Genomic DNA, 19,998 nt, shown 5'->3' with positions numbered 1-19,998 from the left:
GAATTGCTTGAATCCAGGCAGCAGAGGTTGCAGTGAGCTGAGATTGAGTCACTGCACTCCAGCCTGGGCAATAGAGTGAGACTCCATCTAAAAAAAAAAAAAAGCTGGGCAAGGTGGCTCATGCCTGTAATCTCAGAACGTTGTTTGGGAAGCCGAGGTGGGTAGATTGTGAGGTCAAAAAATCAAAACCAACCTGGCCATCACGGTGAAACCCTGTCTCTACTAAAAATGCAAAAATTAACTGGTCATGGTGGTGTGCACCTGTAGTCCCAGCTATTAGGGAGACTGAGGCAGGAGAACTGTTTGAACCCAGGAGGTGGAGGTTGCAGTGAGCCAAGATTGTGCCACTGCACTCCAGCCTGGTGACAGAGCAAGACTCTGTCTCAAAATAAAAAGAAGAAGAAAAAAAGAAGTACTTTCCAGTTTTCATCTGCCATTCAGTGCAAAAGTGGGTGGGTTGCAAAGGGCATAGCCTTTGTTGATTTTGTTACTTGGGTGTGGAGAGGTGGGGTTTTCCATTTGATTCCATTCTAGGAAGTCATCACATGTCTGGCCTTAGGTTCCCTGCCTTCAGACCCTATTCTCTTGCCTCACAAGAAATCTGGAAGAATACAATAAGTAACTTCTGTGCAGCCAGTAGCTTATCTTACTTCTTGTAGTGTGGCCTGACACCCTGAGACCTTGGAGCTCTCTCAGGTGGTCATCCTGCACACATCCAGGGACTCACCTGTAGTTTTGCCATCCACTATGGATCAGGATTCAGACAAGGAGGGGGGTGGCCAGAAGCCACAGAGAAATGTCCTAACATCTGCTGGTGCCTGGGGGAGACTTCACCCTGCTGAAGGTGGGACCCTTGGGATTATAACCATTCTATGCTCCTCAGTTTGAAAGTTCAACCAACATTTATGTATTTATTTTATTTTTATTTTTATTTTTATTTTTGAGATGGAGTCTTGCTCTGTTCCCCAGGCTGGAGTGCAGTGGTGCAATCTCGGCTCACTGCACCCTCTGCTTTCTGGGTTCAAGTGATTCTTCTGCATTAGCCTCCTGAGTAGCTGGGATTACAAGCGCCCACCATCATGACCAGCTAATTTTTGTATTTTTAGTAGAGATGGGATTTCAGCATGTTGGCCAGGCTGGTCTTGAATTCCTGACCTTAGGTGATCTGCCCACCCTGGTCTCCCAAAGTGCTGGGATTACAGGCATAAGCCACTGTGCCCAGCTGTAACAAACTTGTATTGTTTCATACTTCATGTCAGATTTTAGCCACAACTGCACAGATACAAATATGAAACAGAGAAAGTTACTGCTCTTGAGGAGCTCATAATCTCAGGGCATGTCCTTCAGCAAAGAAAGAGAAAGACACAGGCATAGATAATTTAAATACATTGTGGTAGATGTTACGGTGGTGGTGAACTCAGAGTGCAATGAAAATGAGCTGACTTTGCATCTACATGCAAGGAACTATAACTGCCCAATGAGTTCATCTTGCCTACTAGCCAGATAGAGCTGATTTATCAAGACAGAGGAATTGCAGGCTGGGTGCAGTGGCTCACCCCTGAAGTCCCAGCCCTTTGGGAGGCTGAGGCAGGCAAATCATTTGAGGTCAGGAGTTTGAGATCAGCCTGACCAACATGGTAAAACTCCATCTTTACTAAAAATACCAAAAAAAAAAACAAAAAAAAAAATTAGCCAGATGTGGTAGTACTTGCCTGTAATCTCAGCTACTCGGGAGGCTGAGACTGGAGAATTGCTTGAACTTGGGAGGCGGAGGTTGCAATAAGCTGAGATCATACCACTGCACTCCAGCCTGGGTGACAGAGTGAGACTACGTCTTAAAAAAAAAAAAAAAAAAGGAGAAGACTGGTGCTCTGGCTCCAAAGAGTCATGATCTTGGTGAATTTGCCACAGTTCAGGGTCAAACTCCGAATTCTGCATGCTTAGAAATGTGAACATGTGGCTGGGCGAGGTGGCCCATGCCTATAATCCCAGCACTTTGGGAGGCTAAGGGGGGTGGATCACCTGAGGTCAGGAGTTTGAGACCAGCCAGGCCAACATGGCGAAACTTCGTCTTTACTGAAAATACAAAAATTAGCCAGGTGTGATGGCGGGTGCCTGTAATCCTAGCTACTCGGGAGGCTGAGGCAGGAGAATCACTTGAACCTGGAAGGCAGAGGTTGCAGTGAGCCAAGATTGTGCCACTGCACTCCAGCCTGAGTGACAGAGTGAGACTCCATCTCAAAAAAAGAAATGTGAACTTGTCAATATCTCAGAACTGATACAATTCGAAGATACTAATTCAGATTAATGAAATTTACATGAAACTGGTATACAAATTCTAAATGAAAATTTATTAATTTACAAATATTTAAGAGTATATCAGCCTCCTCCAGATACTTTTTGAACCAACCTTAATGCCAATCCCTGTTATGGGTGCTGGAGATACAGAGATAAATAAAATACTGACTTTGTTTTCTTTTATAGTTTCCTATTTCTGAGTAGATCACAAGCCTTTATTTTCCGAGAGCTCCCTAACTTGTGTGTGCACTGAGTGTGGGCAGACACCTTTTCTCTCTGAAATCACACAGCATAGAAAGCAGCTTGTCGAGCATCGAATCACAAGAGAGTTTACCTGGCAGGCTGGAACAGTCAGTAGTGTCTTTGATGGCCAGGGATAACTGGATATTAGAGTTGAGGTGGCCCAGCCACAACCCAGGTACAGGTCTGTGAGCAAGCACTGCCTCCTGATGCTCTTTGCACTTCCATAGCTGAGCAGGACCTTTTTTTCTGCAGACATTTTTCTTTTTTCTTGTTTCCTTTTTTTTTTTTGAGACGGAGTTTCGCTCTTGTTACCCAGGCTGGAGTGCAATGGCGCGGTCTCGGCTCACCGCAACCTCCGCCTCCCGGGTTCAGGCAATTCTCCTGCCTCAGCCTCCTGAGTAGCTGGGATTACAGGCGCGCACCACCATGTCCAGCTAATTTTTTGTATTTTTAGTAGAGACGGGGTTTCACCTTGTTGACCAAGATGGTCTCGATCTCTTGACCTTGTGATCCACCTGCCTCGGCCTCCCAAAGTGCTGGGATTACAGACTTGAGCCACCGCACCCGGCCTTCTTGTTTCCTTTTTGAGACAGAGTCTTGCTCTGTCACCCAGGCTGGAGTGCAGTGGCATGATCTCAGTTCACTGCAATCTCTGCCTCCTGGGTTCAAGTGATTTTCCTGCCTCAACCTCCTGAGTAGCTGGGACTACAGGCACATATCACCACACCTGGCTAATTTTTTGTATTTTTAGTAGAGAAATTTTGAGTAGGTTTCATCGTGTTAGCCAGTGTGATCTCGATCTCCTGACTTCATGATCCTCCTGCCTCGGCCTCCCAAAGTGCTGGGATTACAGGCGTGAGCCACTGTACCCGGCTGACACTTTTCATCTTATGTGAAAGCTGTCTCAGCCCTGGGTGCTGAAGGATTGCTGGTGGGAGTCACCCGGCTCTCACTCATGCTGCATTGATCTTACTAACATATTACTCAGGGCAGGACCTGGTTTCCCCAATTTCTCACTCCTTGAGGGTCCCTCATTCTTGCCTGTGTGTTGATCTGGGCCATTCTGATTCGATCCTTAACATTCCCTCTGTGAGCTTCTACCTTGTTGGTCACTTTTCTCTTCTCTTAGCTGTTGTTTCAAGCAGTTGTCAATTTCCTTCAATCTTCCACCCAGTCTCTCTCTTCCTAACTCCTAGCAGGTAACCTTGCCACCTACTTTAGCTAGAAAATGCGGGTGAGGTGCAACTTCCTTATACATATGTAGGTATAAGCTCCCTACAGAAAGCCTCGGTGTCCGACAGGAGTCCCCAGGTGTCTCCCAGGTTCCTCCTTCTACGACTCTGTCCGCTCCAGTGCTTGGCTGCTTTTGTGCCATCTGAGTCCTTTCTCCCCACTCTGTCCCTCTGGTGGGCAGTGGGCTTGGCTCTCAGTTCTGGCCTTTCCTCTTATTTTCCCTTGCTCTATACTCTGCATGGCCCTTGTTGGTGTGAAAAGAAACCAAAAATATTTCACCCCAAAATATACTTCTTTGACTTATTTTGAGATGGCTATTCAGAGGGCCTGCAGACAGGAATAGTCCTGAAAAGCTGCTTTTTGTGGAGGAGATTTACATCTGTAGAGAAAAAGCCACATTTGTGAAATACACAGCCAGGCTTTCTCTGAGCCCCACTTCCCTGCCCCAGATCTAAGAAAGACTAACTCAACCACAGGCTGCCATCTATTCTTTCTGAGATGACCTAAGATATTTAAGATATTTTCTTTCTTTCTTTCTTTCTTTTTTTTTTTAGACAGAATCTTGCTCTGTCACCCAGGCTGGAGTGCAGCGGCGCCATCTCAGCTCACTGCAACCTCTGCCTCTCAGATTCAAGCAATTCTTGTGTCTCAGCCTCCTGAGTAGCTGGGACTACAGGCACGTGCCACCATGCCCGGCTAACTTTTTTTGTATTTTTGGTAGAAACGGAGTCTCACCATGTTGCCCAGGCTGGTCTTGAACTCCTGAGCTCAGGCAATTCACCCACCTCGGCCTCCCAAATTGCTGGGATTACAGGTGTGAGCCACCGCACCTTGTTGACCTAATATATTTTCATCTGCAGAATAAGACAAACTTTTCTCGGCATGCTTTCTTCTTTCACTCTCCCATTAACCTGTGTGGCCACCTCCCTCAGGGCCTGGAGAAACTTGGTCTTTGGGCTTATTCATTTATCCTGAAAATGACTGACTCCCACAACCAGCCCCCAATCCATCTTTTCCCCAGTGAAGAGGATATTTAAGCAATCAACTATCTGGCCCTCCTTTGAATTAATATCTTGTATGACTCCCTTGCACAGGCATGCATGTAATGAATCTCTTATACTTTCCTCTGTGACCCTCTGTAATGGGGAGGGAAGAGCTCACCCTTTCTGGCCCTACAGCATTCCCTGAGTCTTGTCTTAGATCCTCTTCTTCCTCTCTAATTTCTCTCCCCGAGTGACCTCACCGGTTCCCACGGCCTGAGTGGCCATCTCTGTGTAACTCCTAAATCTCTTTTTCTCCAGCTGTTTGCTGATTCCTCCCAACCCCATCCATTCTCTTCCTTGTTCTGTGCCTTGGGGTACCTTGCCCTCTGGCTTCTGGTTGAGTTTAGCTAATGAGAAGACTCTGGAATAGGAAGGCAGAGCCTAAGGTGATTGGCATATTCCGGCTTCTGTTTCCATTCTGCTCCAGTGGGGGCTGCCTTCCTGCGCAACTGCACTCTGCCGGGGCCCTGGTCCACGGCTCCAGCTCTCGCTGGACTCAGTGAACACTGCATGGCTTCCCACTGTTGTTCATTCCTGGATATTCAACATCTCTTAATGGCTTCCCTTACCCTTCCCGGACCTTCAAATCTAGCTGAAGATGCCTTCTCCTTCCTGCTGGTGCCCTGACTGATACATAACTCCTGTTTATCCCTGGAGCAACTGCTCCCTGAACATCTCTGTAGGTGCCCCTGACTCAACAAGTCCGGAACAGAATTCATTTCCCCCCCAAATTGCTTTTGTTCCTGATCCTGATTTTTTTTTTTTTTTTTTTTTTTTTTGAGACAGAGTCTCATTTTGTTGCCCAGGCTGGAGTGCAGTGGTGAGATCTCAGCTCACTGCAACCTCCGCCTCCAGGGTTCAATCGATTCTCCTGCCTCAGCCTCCCGAGTAGCTGGGACTACAGACATGCGCCACCACACTCAGCTAATTTTTGTAGTTTTAGTAGAGATGGGGTTTCACCACATTGGCCAGGCTGGTCTTGAACTCCTGACCTCGTGATCTGCCCACCGCGGCCTTCCAAAGTGCTGGGATTACAGGCATAAGCCACTGCGCCCAACTTTTTGTCTTTTTTTTCTGAAACATAGTCTCGCTCTATAGCCCACATTGGAGTGCAGTGGCGTGATCTCGCATCATTGCAACCTCTACCTCCTGGGTTCAAGTGATTCTCCTGCCTCAGCCTCCCAAGTAGCTGGATTATAGGCTTGCACCAACGTGCCCAGCTAATTTTTGTATTTTTAGTAGAGACAGGGTTTCACCATGTTGGCCAGGCTGGTCTTGAACTCCTGACCTCAGGTGATCCACCCACCTCAGCTTCCCAAAGCATTGAGATTACAAGCTTGAGCCACTGTGCCTGGCCATTCTTCCAGATTTCTCCATCTTATTTGTGGGCACCACTATCAACCTCAGTAGTTATTCCATTTGGAAATCTTAGCTTCATCCTAGGCTCCTCCCTTACTCGTTGTTAAGTCCCATCAATGCTACTCCCTGAGCATCTCTTGAATCTGTTCCTTTCTCTTACTCCCACCCTCACTGCCTAGCCAGTGCCTTGCTCAGGCCTACTTACCACTTGCTTTGACTCACGCAAGCCTGGCTGGTCTTCTTGCCTCCAGTCTTGCCTGCTTCAAACCCTTCTTTACATTGCCGGTCCCAGTGATCTTTTCCTTTTATTTTGTTTTCATTTCGATTTTTTTCTTTAAAAGGAGTGTGTTGTATACAGAGGGGTTAAATGCTTTATAGACAAGAAAAAAAAAAAAAAAAACTGGGCCGGGCGCGGTGGCTCAAGCCTGTAATCCCAGCACTTTGGGAGGCCGAGGCTGGTGGATCACGAGGTCAAGAGATCGAGACCATCCTGGTCAACATGGTGAAACCCCCGTCTCTACTAAAAATACAAAAAATTAGCTGGGCATGGTGGCGCGTGCCTGTAGTCTCAGCTACTCAGGAGGCTGAGGCAGGAGAATCGCCTGAACCCAGGAGGTGGAGGTTGCGGTGAGCCGAGATAGCGCCATTGCACTCCAGCCTGGGTAACAAGAGCGAAACTCCGTCTCAAAAAAAAAAACAAAACTGCACTAGAACCAACTTACTCATCATTGTCTTCATCTTCTTCATATTCCTTTTCCTCCTCATTCTCTTCATCTTCCTCACCTTCCTCCTCTTCTTTTTCTTGCTTTTTCAGCCTTGATGACTCCCTTTTTTTTTTTTGCTGCATCAGGCTTTCCTTTAGCTCGATATGCCGTAATATCCTTTTTGTATGTTTCCTTCAGCTTCACAGCCTTCTTTTCATAAGGCTGCTTGTCACCTGCAGCAGTGTCACTCCACGTCTCTCCCAGTTTCTTCGCGACATCACCCATGGACAGGCCAGGATGTTCTCCTTTGACTTTTGGGCGATACTCAGAGCGGAACAGGTAAAAGGCTGAAGGAGGCCTCTTGGGTGCATTGGGATCCTTGAACTTCTTTTCTGTCTCCCCTTGAGGAGGAGTATGGGTTTTCGTTTCTCTCTCATAACGGGCCTTGTCCGCCTTTGCCACATCTTCAAATTGTCCTTTCTCTTCAGCCGACACGGTCTTTCACCTCTCTGAGCACCTCCTAGAAAACGCTAAGAAGCTGACTGAAGCATCTGGGTCCTTCTTATGGTCCTCCCGACAAGTTTGCATGAAAAACGCATATGATGACATTTTGTCTTTCGAATTCTTAGGATCTGCTTTGCCCATGTTTAGTTGTTTTTCCTCAGCGAGGCACAGAGTCACCCCGTGCCCGGTCTGGCTCTCACTTGCCCTGGCAATATCTCTATGGAGCTCAATGTACTGCAATGGCTGTCTTTTTTTTTTTTTTTTTTTTTTTTTGAGATAGTGTCTCACTCTGTCACCCAGGCTAGAGTGCTGTTGTGCGATTATAGCAGCCTCAACCTCTTGAGCTCCAGCTATCCTCTCACCTCAGCCTCTGGAGTAGCTGGGATTACATGTGCACACCATCATGTCCAGATAATGAAAATTTTTTTTTTTTTTTTTGTAGAGACAGGTGTCACGATGTTGCTCAGGCTGGTCTTGAACTCTAGGGCTTAAAGCCATCCTCCAGCCTTGACCTCCCAAAGTGCTGGGATTACAGGTGTGAGCCACCACACCTGGCCCCAGTGATCTATTTTGAATGCAATCTGATAGTTTGTGTCCCTGGTTTAAAGCCTATCTGTGAGCTAGCAAGGTGTGGCGTGGCGCCTGTAACCCCAGCACTTTGGGAGGCCGGGGCAGGAGGATCTCTTGAGGTTAGCAGTTCCTGATTACCCTGGGCAACATAGTGAAATCCCATCTCTACAAAAAATTTAAAAACTGGGCCAGGTGCGGTAGCCCATGTCTGAAATCCCAACACTTTGCAAGGCCGAGGTGGGTGGATCATGAAGTCAGGAATTTGAGACCGGCCTGACCAATATGGTGAAACCCTCTCTCTACTAAAAATACAAAAATTAGCCAGGCATGGTGGTGTGTGCCTGTAATCCCAGCTACTCAGTAGGCTGAGGCACGACAATTGCTTGAACCCAGGAGGCAGAGGTTGCAGTGAGCCGAGATGGGGATACTGCACTCCAGCCTGGCGACAGAGTGAGACTCCATCTCAAAAAAAAAAAAAAAAAAAAAAAAAAAAAAAAATTGAAAAACCGGTTGGCCACGGTGGTGCGTGCCCGTAGTCCCAGCTACACGGGAAGCTAAGGTGGGAGGATCACGTGAGACTTGAGCCCAGGAGTTCAAGGCTGCTTCAAGCCATGACTGCACCACTGCATTCTAGCCTGGGTAACTGAGAGAAACCCCATATTTTTTTGAGACAGACTGACAGAGTCTCGTTCTGTCACCTAGGCTGGAGTGCAGTGGCCCAATCTCAGCTCACTATAACCTCTGCCTCCCAGAGACACCCTGTATTCAAACAAACAAACAAACAAACAAACACGCATACACCTTTTTCTGACGCCCCAGAACCTACAGAACACAGTCCAAGCCGTTTATCAAGGCACACAAGGCCCTTTCTGATCTGACACGACCTGCTCAAAACTTCAAGTGGTTCCTGCTGAATTCGTCCCTTCTCATGGCCTCTTCTGTCAGCCTGTGCTCCCTCTCCCTCCTCACAATTCTGGAAAACCCCTGCTCATCCTTCAAAACCCATCTTGTATGTCCTGTTGTCTAAGGGTTTTTCCAGAACACTTCCACACACGGGAGTCCTCCCTGGTCCCTTCTGCCTGAATTTTTCTTTTTTTTTTTTTTTTTGAGACGGAGTTTCACTCTTGTTGCCCAGGCTGGAGTGCAATGGCGCGATCTCGGCTCACTGCAACCTCCGCCTCCTGGGTTCAAGCAATTCTCCTGCCTCAGCCTTCTGAGTAGCTGGGATTACAGGCACGCGCCGCCACGCCCAGCTAATATTGTATTTTTAGTAGAGACGGGGTTTCTTCATGTTGGTCAGGCTGGTCTTGAACTCCCAACCTCAGGTCATCCGCCGCCTTGGCCTCCCCGAGTGCTGAGATTAAAGGTGTGAGCCACTGTGCCCAGCCCCCTTCTGGCTGAATCTTGAGCAGCATCTACTTAGAGCTTCATTCTTTGTCTTCCTAGTGGAGTAGGAGGACAGGGAGTGCGTTCATCTACCTCTTCATCCTCAGGGCCTCGCACGAGGCCAGTTATTCTCAAAACGCTTTGAATGAATAATCAGAGCCGACAAAGCTATTTCACCAGGAGCCATGGTGTCACCAGTCCTTCCATGGACTAAACCTCTGCTGAGGGTCATCAAGTCACCCGCCTTGGTGCTCAGTACCCGGCCTGGCTTCCCACTGGAGAACAACAAAATGCAGAGCAATAGGGACTACTCGGTTGATAGAGACCATCCTGTCGAGGTGTCAGAGAGCTGAGAGGGAAGGGCAGGGGACCCAGGCATGAAGCAGGAGGGCAGGACTTGGAGGTGGAATGGAGCCCAGTGCCCTGGAGAAAGAGCAGAGGCTGCCACTGGCTCCCTGGCTCAGACCCAAGCAGGCGAGGGGGAGGACTCATTCATCCAGGGCCAGCCCAGGAGCAAGACTGCCAAGCAGGCCAGCCCAGCCCGGCTGGGAGGGGATTTCCCCAGGCTCCCTCCTCCTGGGCTGGGCGGCTTTGGAACCTGTCTGGAGGTTTTTCGTTTGGGGAGGGACTGAGGAGCGCCTGGTAGAGCGGGAGCTTCAGGGCAGCAGGCAACCCCCTGGCCCAAAAAGCCTGGAACTCGAGGACCAGCTGGCGGTGCGGCCTGGGACACCCCTACCTTGTCTCTCAGGGTAAGATGTGGGAGCTGGGAGGGAGTTCCCATGTCAGGACGAGGGGGCGGTGGCAGGAAGTGCAGGGTGGGGGCATGGGGGGCTGGTGCAGGAAGGAGGGGGGAGGTGTGGGGTGCTCCCTTCGTAACCCCCCTTCTGCAGTGACCTCCTGGTGTGGCCGCTTTGGATCGTGCAACTTTCATTTTAAAAGTTAGTAGCATGTCAGGCCAGGCGTCAGGGTCTATCTCCTCAAGTGAAATGGCAGGGAAGGGCTGAACGTGGGCATGGGGTAATTTCATTCCCCTTCCTGCCCTTCAGTCACTGGCTTTCTCTCCAGTCATCACGTTCTCCCCAGCACCCCTGACCCTCCTAAGTTTTTCTAACTCCAACCAAGTCAGTTCCTTGCCCTTGGCTGACCTGGACACTGGAGATCATGGCCTGGGAGACAGTCTCCACTTCTTCCTGCAAGGCGGCTCCTCTAGCGTTATTTGTTTCCTTCTTCCTGGTGCGGGTATCAGAGGGATTTCACTCAATCTTTCATTTATTCATTAGTGTTCATTTGTTTATTTATCACCGTTTGAGCATGTACCTGGATTCTCTGGAAAGAGGGCTGTACAATTTCTGTTCTTCTTGGGAATGAGAAAAATTTATTTCTCAAACATTTGACGATCATCTACAAGCTAGTGAGCAGCATGGCAGAGGAGAAAACTATTTCAGAGTCACAGAGAGACTTGGCTTTATATCCCATATCTCCTGTTTACCTCCTGAGCCTCACTTTCCTCAGCTATAATTTTTTTTTCTTTTGAGACAGACTCTTAACTCTGTTGCTCAGGCTGGAGGGTAGTGGTGGGATCTCGGCTCACTGCAACTTCCTCCCCGCCCCCTCCTGGGGGTTCAAGCGGTTCTCCTGCCTCAGCCTCCTAAGCTGGGATTACAGGCACTTGTCACTAAGCCTGGCTAATTTTTGTAGTTTTAGTGGTTTTAGTAGAGACAGGGTTTCACCATCTTGGCCAGGCTGGTCTTGAACTCCTGACCTCGTGATCTACCTACCTCGGCCTCCCAAAGTGCTGGGATTATAGGTGTGAGCCACCGCGACCGGCCTCAATTTTTTTTTTTAAAGAGACAGGCTGGAGTCCAGTGCCTGATCATAGCTTACTACAACTTCCAATTACTGTGCTCAAGCAATCCTCTTGCTTCAGCTTCCCATTAACTGGGAGACTATAGGCATGAGGCTTGGGGGCCAGCTTAAAATGAGATTTTTATCAAGATGACAGGAGACAATGCATGTTGAGCACCAAGCTGGGTGCCAGGCTGATTGTGGGGCCTTCTTAAACACCTGTGCTTTGCCCTTCCTCTTTGACTGCCTTCTTGCCATGCCTCTCCCTAACCAGCACCTCCCTCACCTTAGACTTGTAAGGATATGCTAGACAACCCCTGGCCTTGAAAACACTTAGGCAGTGTGTAAACAGAACTGGCCAGTGATGGGGGAGTGGTGAAGGAAGAGAAGGCTGGGCTCCATGGCTCATGCCTGTAATCCCAGCACTTTGGGAGGCCAAGATAGGAGGATTGCTTGAGTCCAGGAGTTCAAGACCAGCCTGGGCAACAAAGTGAGGCCTTGTTTAAAAAATAAAATAAAATAAAAAATAAAGAAGGGAGAGCCACACAGTCATGGGAGTAGGGAAGGTGTCAGCTTCTGGTTTGTGGGAAAAACACCAGGCCAGGGCTGAGTCCAGACATTCTGTGTTTCTGAATTTGCGTGTCCAACACTGAGCAAGTGATGGGAACCACCAATTCCTAAACTATGGGCACAGGGTAAGGGCTTTTTTTTTTTTTTTTTTTTTTTTTGAGACGGAGTTTCGCTCTTGTTGCCCAGGCTGGAGTGCAATGGCGCGATCTCGGCTCACCGCAACCTCCGCCTCCTGGGTTCAGGCAATTCTTCTGCCTCAGCCTCCTGAGTAGCTGGGATTACAGGCACGCACCATCATGCCCAGCTAATTTTTTGTATTTTTAGTAGAGACGGGGTTTCACCATGTTGACCAGGATGGTCTCGAACTCTTGACCTTGTGATCCACCCGCCTCGGCCTCCCAAAGTGCTGGGATTACAGGCTTGAGCCACCGCGCCCGGCGGTAAGGGCTTTTAAATGCATTCTCTCATTTAATCATAATCCTCTTATGACATTATTATCAACCCCATTTTATAGATGGGGAAATGATGATACTAACATGTTAAGGGATTTGCCTAAGGTCACATAGCTGATAAGTGATGGATCCAGAATTCAAGCCTAGGTCAGACTCTAAACTCCATGCTTCTGCTCTGCTACTTGCTGTCTTTCAAGTTTCTCTGTATTAGAAGACCAGGCTGGGGCGGTGGCTCGTGCCTATAGTCCCAACATTTTGGGAGGCTGAAGTAGGAGGATTCCTTGAAGCCAGGAGTTCAAAACCAGCCTGGGCAACAAGCGAGACCCTGTCTCAAAAAAAGAAGGCCGGGCATGTGGCTCACGCCTGTAATCCCAGCACTTCAGGATGGCCTAGGCAGGAGAATTGCTTGAGTCCAGGAGTTTGAGACTGGTCTGGGCAACATAGTGAGACCTCTTCTCTAAAAAAATAAACAAAATTAGCCTGGCATGTTGGTGTGTGCCTACTTTGTTTTTTTGAGACAGAGTCTCACTTTGTGGCCCAGGCTGGAGTGCAGTGGCACCCTCCCCAACTCAGGTGATTCTCCCACCTCAGCCTCCTGAGTGGCTGGGACTATAGGCACATACTGTCATGCCCAGCTAACTTTTGTTGTTGTCGTTGTTATATTTTTGGCAGAGACAAGGTTTCATCATGTTGCCCAGGATGGTCTCAAACTCCTGGACTCAAGTTATCCACCTGCCTTGGCCTCCCAAAGTGCAGGGATTACAGGCATGAGCCACCAAGCCCGGTCTGTCTCAACTACTTTGGAGGCTGAGATGGGAGGATCACTTGAGGCTGAGACGTCAAGACTGCAGTGAGCTGAGATCAGGTCACTGCACTCTAGCCTGGGTGACAGACCAAGACCCTCTCTCAAGGAAAAGAAAAAAGAAAGACCAAAGGGCATCAGAATTCCCCAACTACCTCCCTAGACACTGACCTTTCACTTCCTGTAGATCTCCTGCTCTGGGCTGCTGCATCCAGACTCCTTCCCTGATTCGTTAACCCATTCACTGATTCCTACATCATTCATCAAATCAAGTACTCTGTTTATCCCTAGACTACAAGGTTTCAAGAGGGCAGGGATCATAGCCATGATCCTATTGGTTCAGTTTTGTAACCAGCACCTCATTCCTCCCTGATAGAAAAATTTTCAATGAATCCTTTGTGAGTCAATGAATTTGACAAGTATCTACTGATGCATTCCATAGACTAGGTAGTAGGGCTTCAAAGATGAATAACACAGAAGCCCTATCCTCAGAATGCTCACAGCCTTGTAGAAGAGGTACTTATAATGCAAAGAAGACAATGATATGCTAGACACAGCAGAGGTTGCTGACGGAACTAGGAAGGGCATTTAATTTTCCCCTGTCCGCTGTGCTCTCCTTTGCATCCTCAGTGCCTAACACAATGCTACGCACGTGGTAGACACTCAATAAGGCTTTGCAGAGGAGTTGGAAAGGACAGAGTCTTTTTGTTTTTTTTAATTAAAATGTTTTTCTCTTTTTCTTTTTCTTTTTTTGAGATGGAGTCTCACTCTGTTGCCAGGCTGGAGTGCAGTGGCGCAATCTCGGCAACCTCCGCCTCCTGGGTTCAAGCGATTCTCCTGCCTCAGCCTCCCCAGTAGCTGGGACTACAGGTATGTGCCGCCACACCCAGCTAATTTTTGCATTTTTTAGTAGAGACAGGGTTTCACCATGTTGGCCAGGGTGGTCTCCATCTCTTGACCTCATGATCCACCCACCTCAGCCTCCCAAATTTTTGGGATTACAGGCATGAGCCACTATGCCCAGCCTTTTTTTTTTTCTTTTCTTTAACTGATTCCCAAATGTGATAGTAAGGGATAGAGTATCACATGATCACCCACTGGGGTGAGGGGAAGGTGTTCTAGCAGAGGGAGGAGCTCATGAAAAGACGTCGTAGAGAGTGGGAGCTGGAACTGCTAGGGGCTCAGTGTGGCTGGGGCGTAGGGTGTATTTGGGGAAATGGAAAGAAATAAGTGTGAATAAATAGGCAGGATTCAGGTCATGAGGCCTTTCTGTGCCTTGTTAAGGAATCTAGGCTTTAAACCAAGGACACTGGTACCCACTGAAAGGATTTAGCAATGGGAGTGACACCTCCTGATTTGCCTTTCAGAAGTAATGCTGATGTGTGGGGGCCCAGGAGATGATGACGCCAAGGTATTCAGGCCTGATGGATCCCCACCTATCTACGGAAATTAGTCTTCTTTTTAGGATTTCATCATGGTTTGTTGATGAAGGGTCTCTTGAGTTGGCCTGTTCCTGAGGACTGGTACATTGCCCTGAGCTGTATACTGGGTCACAGCGAATCTGTTCCTCCTTTAAAAGTTTTGAATTTATGAATACTTTACTTTTGTATAATTTAGAATAAGTTCAAGGATATTACTTAACAATACCTTGTGCTTTATTATGCCAGAGAGATAAAGATGGAGTTAGAGAAGGATTTCCAGGAATTATACCTAACTCTGAATGTGCCCAGGGAGGGTGTGTCAAACTGGCCAGTGGTCATGGAACTGGGGGTGCAGGGGCACAGATAACATTAAAGGAATCAATTTCCAGGTTCTCAGCTTTCGAAGGGACTCTTGGCTAAAAGCCACCTGCTTGTCTGGATTCTTTTAAGTTATCTTTTCCAACACCGTTTTTCTTTCCCTCCCTCCCTCCCTCCCTCTCTTCCTTTCTTCCTTCCTTCCTTCTCTGCTTCTTCCTTCCTTCCTTCTCTCTCCTTCTTTCTTTCTCTTTGTTTTTGGTGGACAGGAAGTAGAATTTATTGGTGAGTATTAAGAAGGAGCAGCACAGAGGAAACCCTCATGAGTGCAGGGCCCATCACTTGTCCAGAGGGCCACGACTGGGGATGTACTTAACTCCATAGACATCTGGGACGAGCCACTTCTCAGCCACTGTGTCTTCAAATTCATCGGCATGGAACTTAGTGAAGTCCCACTTCTTTGAGATGTGGATCTTCTGGTGGCCAGGGAACTTGGACTTGCTCAGGGCCTCCATCACATGCTCCTTATTCTGCAGTTTGGTGCGGATGAACATGATCACTCGGCCAGTGTGAATCCTGGCCACTGTGCCCTGGGGCTTTCCCAAAGGCACCTCCCATGCCTCTTTGGAGCCTACACGAGGGTAGTGCAAGGTCAGAGACATGAACACTCATCTGAAAGGCCTGTCTCAAGGTCCCTTAGAGCAACCCATACAAGAAACAGGCTGCATTACACTACCAAGGAAGCTGCTGTTTGCAGCCATTGCACATGGGGCCCCCATGAGGAAGGGAACTCAGCCAGCTTAATTGGCTGCAGATCAACTCTGTTTCTACTGTTTCTCTTCTTTGGCTTTATAAGAAAGTTACACCTCTGTCCATCCCAAATCCATTGAACAAGGTCCATTATTCAAAAGGGCAATTAGAGAATGCTCTGTTCCTGAGATAGCAAGTAAAGAGAGATTAGGCAGGAGAAACTAAAGGGTGCTGTGCCTCTACTATAGACTCGTAGTATTTATTTTATTTAAGAATACTTGTTGGGGCTGGGTGCAGTGGCTCACGCCTGTAATCCCAGCACTTTGGGAGGCTGAGGCCGGCAGATCACCTGAGGTCGTGAGTTTGAGACCAGTCTGAGCAACATGGAGAAACACCGTCTTTACTAAAAATACAAAATTAGCCAGGCACGGTGGCACATTCTCGTAATGCCAGCTACTCAGGAGGCTGAGGCAGGAGAATCGCTTGAACCTAGGAGGCGGAGGTTTCGGTGAGCTCAGATTGTGCCATTACACTCCAGCCTGGGCAACAAGAGCGAAACTCTGTCAAAAAAAAAAACACAAAAAGCAAAAAACAAAAAAACTTCTTGGCCGGTTGTGGTGGCTCATGCTTTTAATCCCAGCACTTTGGGAGGCCAAGTAGGGTGGATCACTTGAGGGTCAGTAGTTCAAGACTAGCCTGGCCAAAATGGTGAAACCTTGTCTCTACTAAAATTACAAAAATTAGCCAGGAGTGATGGCATGTGCCTGTAATCCCAGCCACTCTGGAGGCTGAGGCAGGAGAATCTCTTGAACCCAAGAGGTGGAGATTGGAGTGAGCCAAGATTGTGTCACTGTACTCCAGCCTGGGTGACACAGTGAGACTTCATCTCAAGAAAACTCCCAAAAAAAACAAACAAAAATGAATACTTGTTTATTCAACCTGAGATAGCTGATTAAATAAAGCCAGAAAATAAAAAATAAAATAAAAATAAAGAAATAGAAATACTTGTTTAGGCTGGGCACAGTGGCTCATGCCTGCAATCCCAGCACTTAGGGAGACTGAAGCGAGAGGATCACTTGAGCCCAGGAGTTTGAGACCAGCCTGGGTAATGTGACAAGACCTCACCTCTACAAGATTTGCTGGACACAGTGGCATGTGCCTGTGGTCCTATGGTCCTAGTTATTTGGGAGGCTGAGGTGGGAGGATATCTTGAGACCAAGATGTTAAGGCTGTAGTGAGCTGTGTTTGCATCACTGCACTCCAGCCTGGGTGACAAAGCAAGACCCTGTCTCAAAAAAACCCAAATAGGGCCAGGTGTGGTGGCTCACACCTGTAATCTCAATACTTCAGGAGGCTGAGGTGGGTGGATTACTTGAGCTCAGGAGTTCGAGACCAGCATGGGTGATGTGGCTAAACCCTGTCTCTACCAAAAAATACAAAAGTTACCCAGGTGTGATGGTGCATGCCTGTAGTGCCAACTGCTTGGGAGGCTGAGGTGGGAAGATCGCTTGAACCTGGGAGGCAGAGGTTGCAGTGAGCTGGGATCATGCCACTGTATTCCAGCCTGGGTAGCAGAGTGAGACCTTGTCTTAAAACAAAACAAAACAAAAAATTTGCTCAATGCTAATTATGTGCCAGACACTGTTTAAAGGTTTTAAAGATAATAAACTGATTCAGTACTCATACAGAATCTGTAAAGTAGATACTTACCATCCTCCTTTCACAGAAGATGTTCCCAAGGCACAAAGAGGTTTAATAAGTTGCCCAAGGTCGCAGAGGTATTAAGTGGTGAAATCAGAATTTGGATTCAGACACCTTCGAATTCCTCTAGAATCTGTGATTTTTAGCCATTATTCTATATTAAACATAAGTGCTTTGGCTCTTTATTTATGTATTATAAAATTAGAAATGAGACATGAGCCAGTTGTCATGGGAATGCAAATTAATGCATTTATGGAACCTTTTAAAAATGAAGGTAGATTTTCTTATGGACAGAAAATCCGCTGGATTTGGCTGATTGGTTTGACAGTAAGGACTGGGTTTGCCAACTGGATTATGTAGTAGACATTTTCCATAAAAACTGAACAAGTGAAATTTGTAGCTCTAAGGTTTGGATGAAAATATATTTAAAATATGCCTCTAACAAAGACTATGATAGAAAATTTAATCTTGGAGCTGATTTTAACTTGTAAAAAATTAATTGTAGTTATTAACTTTAAAATGTATGAGAGAAAACAGAGCTTCCTAAAAAAAATTTTTTTTTGGAGACTGAGTCTTGCTCTGTCATCCAGGCTGGGCAGTGGCACAATCTCAACTCACTGCAATGTCTGCCTCCCAAGTTCAAACGATTCTCTTGCCTCAGCCGCCTGAGTAGCTGGGACTACTGGCACCCGCCACAATTCCTGGCTAATTTTTTGTATTTTTCATAGAGACGGGATTTTGCCATGTTGGCAGGCTGGTCTCAAACTCCTGGCAAGTGATCCAACAGCCTTGGCCTCCCAAAGTGCTGAGATTATAGGCATAAGTCACCATACCTGAACTTCTTCGAAAATTTTATGGGGATTTATGAACAAAAAATTGTGAAGACCTGTGGGCTAGGTGCGGTGGCTCATTCCTATAATCCCAGCATTTTGGGAGGCCGAGGCGGGTAGATTGCTTGAGGTCAGGAGTTTGAGACCAGCCTGGGCAACATGGCAAAACCCTGCCTCTACTAAAAATACAAAAATTAGTCGGACGTGGTGGTGCATACTTGTAATCCCAGCTACTCAGGAATCTAGAGAGGAGAATCGCTTGAACCTGGGAGGCAGAGGTTGCAGTGAGCCGAGATCGTGCCACTGCACTCCATCCTGGACAGACCAAGACTTTGTCTTAAAACACATTTTTTTTGTGAAGACCTGTGGTGTATGACAGCAATAAACATCGCCGGCCACGTGTTTGTTGGCGAGGGTGAGGTTTCTGGTTAGGTGAGGGGCAGTGGTTTATCCATAGGTAAGCTGGGGCAGAATTGGAGCAGGGACCAGGATTTCCTGACTCCTGCAAAGTCAGAGCTCTTTCCATTTAATTTCCCTTTTCCTTCCTTCTCCATTCATGTGATTGTTAATTTAGCAAATACTTGATGAGTTGCAGTACGCACCATTATAGACACTGGGATACAAATTGAATATAAAATAAAATTTTCTACTTTTCTGGAGCTCATATTCTAGCAGAAAGAGACAGACAATAAATAAACTAGATATTTTAAAATAATGATAAGTGCTGGGAGCATATAAGCGGGGAAATGCAATAGAGTATATAGGGGTGGGGGAAGGCATGGGCAGGGGAGACTTCCTGGGGACGAGCTATGGGTTATGGGGGACAAGACCAACTTTTGTGTATGTTTCAGGGAAGGGGGTGGGCTAGGTAGAAGGAACAGTAAGTACAAAGACCTTGAGGCAGGAGAGGGTTTGGTGTGTTCCAGGAACAGAAAGACGTCCCTGTGGCTGTAGCACTGAGCCGTTGGGAGAAAGTAGGAGAAAGTGAATTTCACTGTATGAGCTAGGTCATACAGGGTCTTATCATTTGCCATTGGGATCCTATATTTATCCCGAAGACAATGGGAAACCACTGACGTATTTTAAGCTGAGAGTTGATACACTCTGATTTACGGTTTTGTTTTGTTTCATGTTGGAGGGAGGCAGGAGTGGAAACAGAGTGAAGACTAATTTGGAAGGGCATTTTCTGGTCAGACATCAGTAATCTACTCAACGGAAGAATACGAAGATGAATAATGTGAATGGAAAGAAAGGCAGAATGGTATGAGATGACATTCTGTCTTCTGGTTCTGATGAGGCATGCTGGTAGCTATCACTGTGTAACAGATCATTCCAAAATTTAGTGACTTAAAACAAGAATAGGAGCGGTGGCTCACGCCTGTAATTCCAGCACTTTGAGAGGCCAACGTGAGTGGATCACCTGAGCTCAGGAGTTCAAGACCAGCTTCGACACCATGGCGAAATCCCTTTTCTACAAAAATACAAAAATTAGCGGGGTGTGGTGGTGCTTGCCTGTAGTCCCAGCTGCTTGGGAGGCTGAGGCAAAAGAATTACTTGAACCCAGGAGACAAAGCTTACACGGAGCCTAGTTCATGCCTCTGCACTTCAGCCTGGGTGACAGAGCCAGACCTTGTCTCAAAACAAAGAAATACCGAAAAAACCAAGAGCTCTTTTATTTTGTCGTAATTCTGCAAGCCCGGGATTTGGGCAGGGTTTGGCTGAGCAGTTCTGCTCCATGCAGTCATCAGCTAGGGTCATTCACAACTGTATTCAGCTGGTGGATGAGCCGGGTTGCATTCATAGGTCTGGCACCTTGGTGCTTTTTTTTTTGGAGATGGAGTTTGATTCTTATTGCCCAGGCTGGAGTGTAGTAGTGTGATCTCAGTTCACTGCAACCTTCCCCTCCCGGGTTCAAGTGATTCTCCTGCCTCAGCCTCCCTAGTAGCTAAGATTGCAGGTGCCTACCACCATG

General features: G+C 47.4%; 1 protein-coding gene, 1 non-coding gene and 1 pseudogene across 2 annotated transcripts in view; 1 reads left to right on the top strand and 2 right to left on the bottom strand.

The window, feature by feature from the left end:
• Nucleotides 1-6,894: 6,894 nt before the first annotated feature.
• On the bottom strand, nucleotides 6,895-7,525 carry LOC101034665 (high mobility group protein B1 pseudogene; annotated as a pseudogene).
• A 2,470-nt stretch (nucleotides 7,526-9,995) lies between these two features.
• Nucleotides 9,996-19,998, top strand: part of RHBDL2 (rhomboid like 2) — a 58,872-nt gene continuing 48,869 nt past the window's right edge. Inside the window, exon 1 of the mRNA XM_010347568.2 lies at nucleotides 9,996-10,089. The gene's annotated coding sequence lies outside the window, so the exon portion shown is untranslated. The remainder of the gene's footprint in view (nucleotides 10,090-19,998) is intronic.
• LOC120366213 (small nucleolar RNA SNORA70) lies at nucleotides 15,425-15,559 on the bottom strand. The gene has a single exon (XR_005580948.1). It is a non-coding gene; the product is annotated as a small nucleolar RNA SNORA70 (small nucleolar RNA).

Source organism: Saimiri boliviensis, chromosome 11 (genome assembly GCF_048565385.1).
Source record: "Saimiri boliviensis isolate mSaiBol1 chromosome 11, mSaiBol1.pri, whole genome shotgun sequence".
Lineage (NCBI taxonomy): Eukaryota > Metazoa > Chordata > Mammalia > Primates > Cebidae > Saimiri > Saimiri boliviensis.
This window is presented reverse-complemented; position numbering and strand designations above follow the sequence as displayed.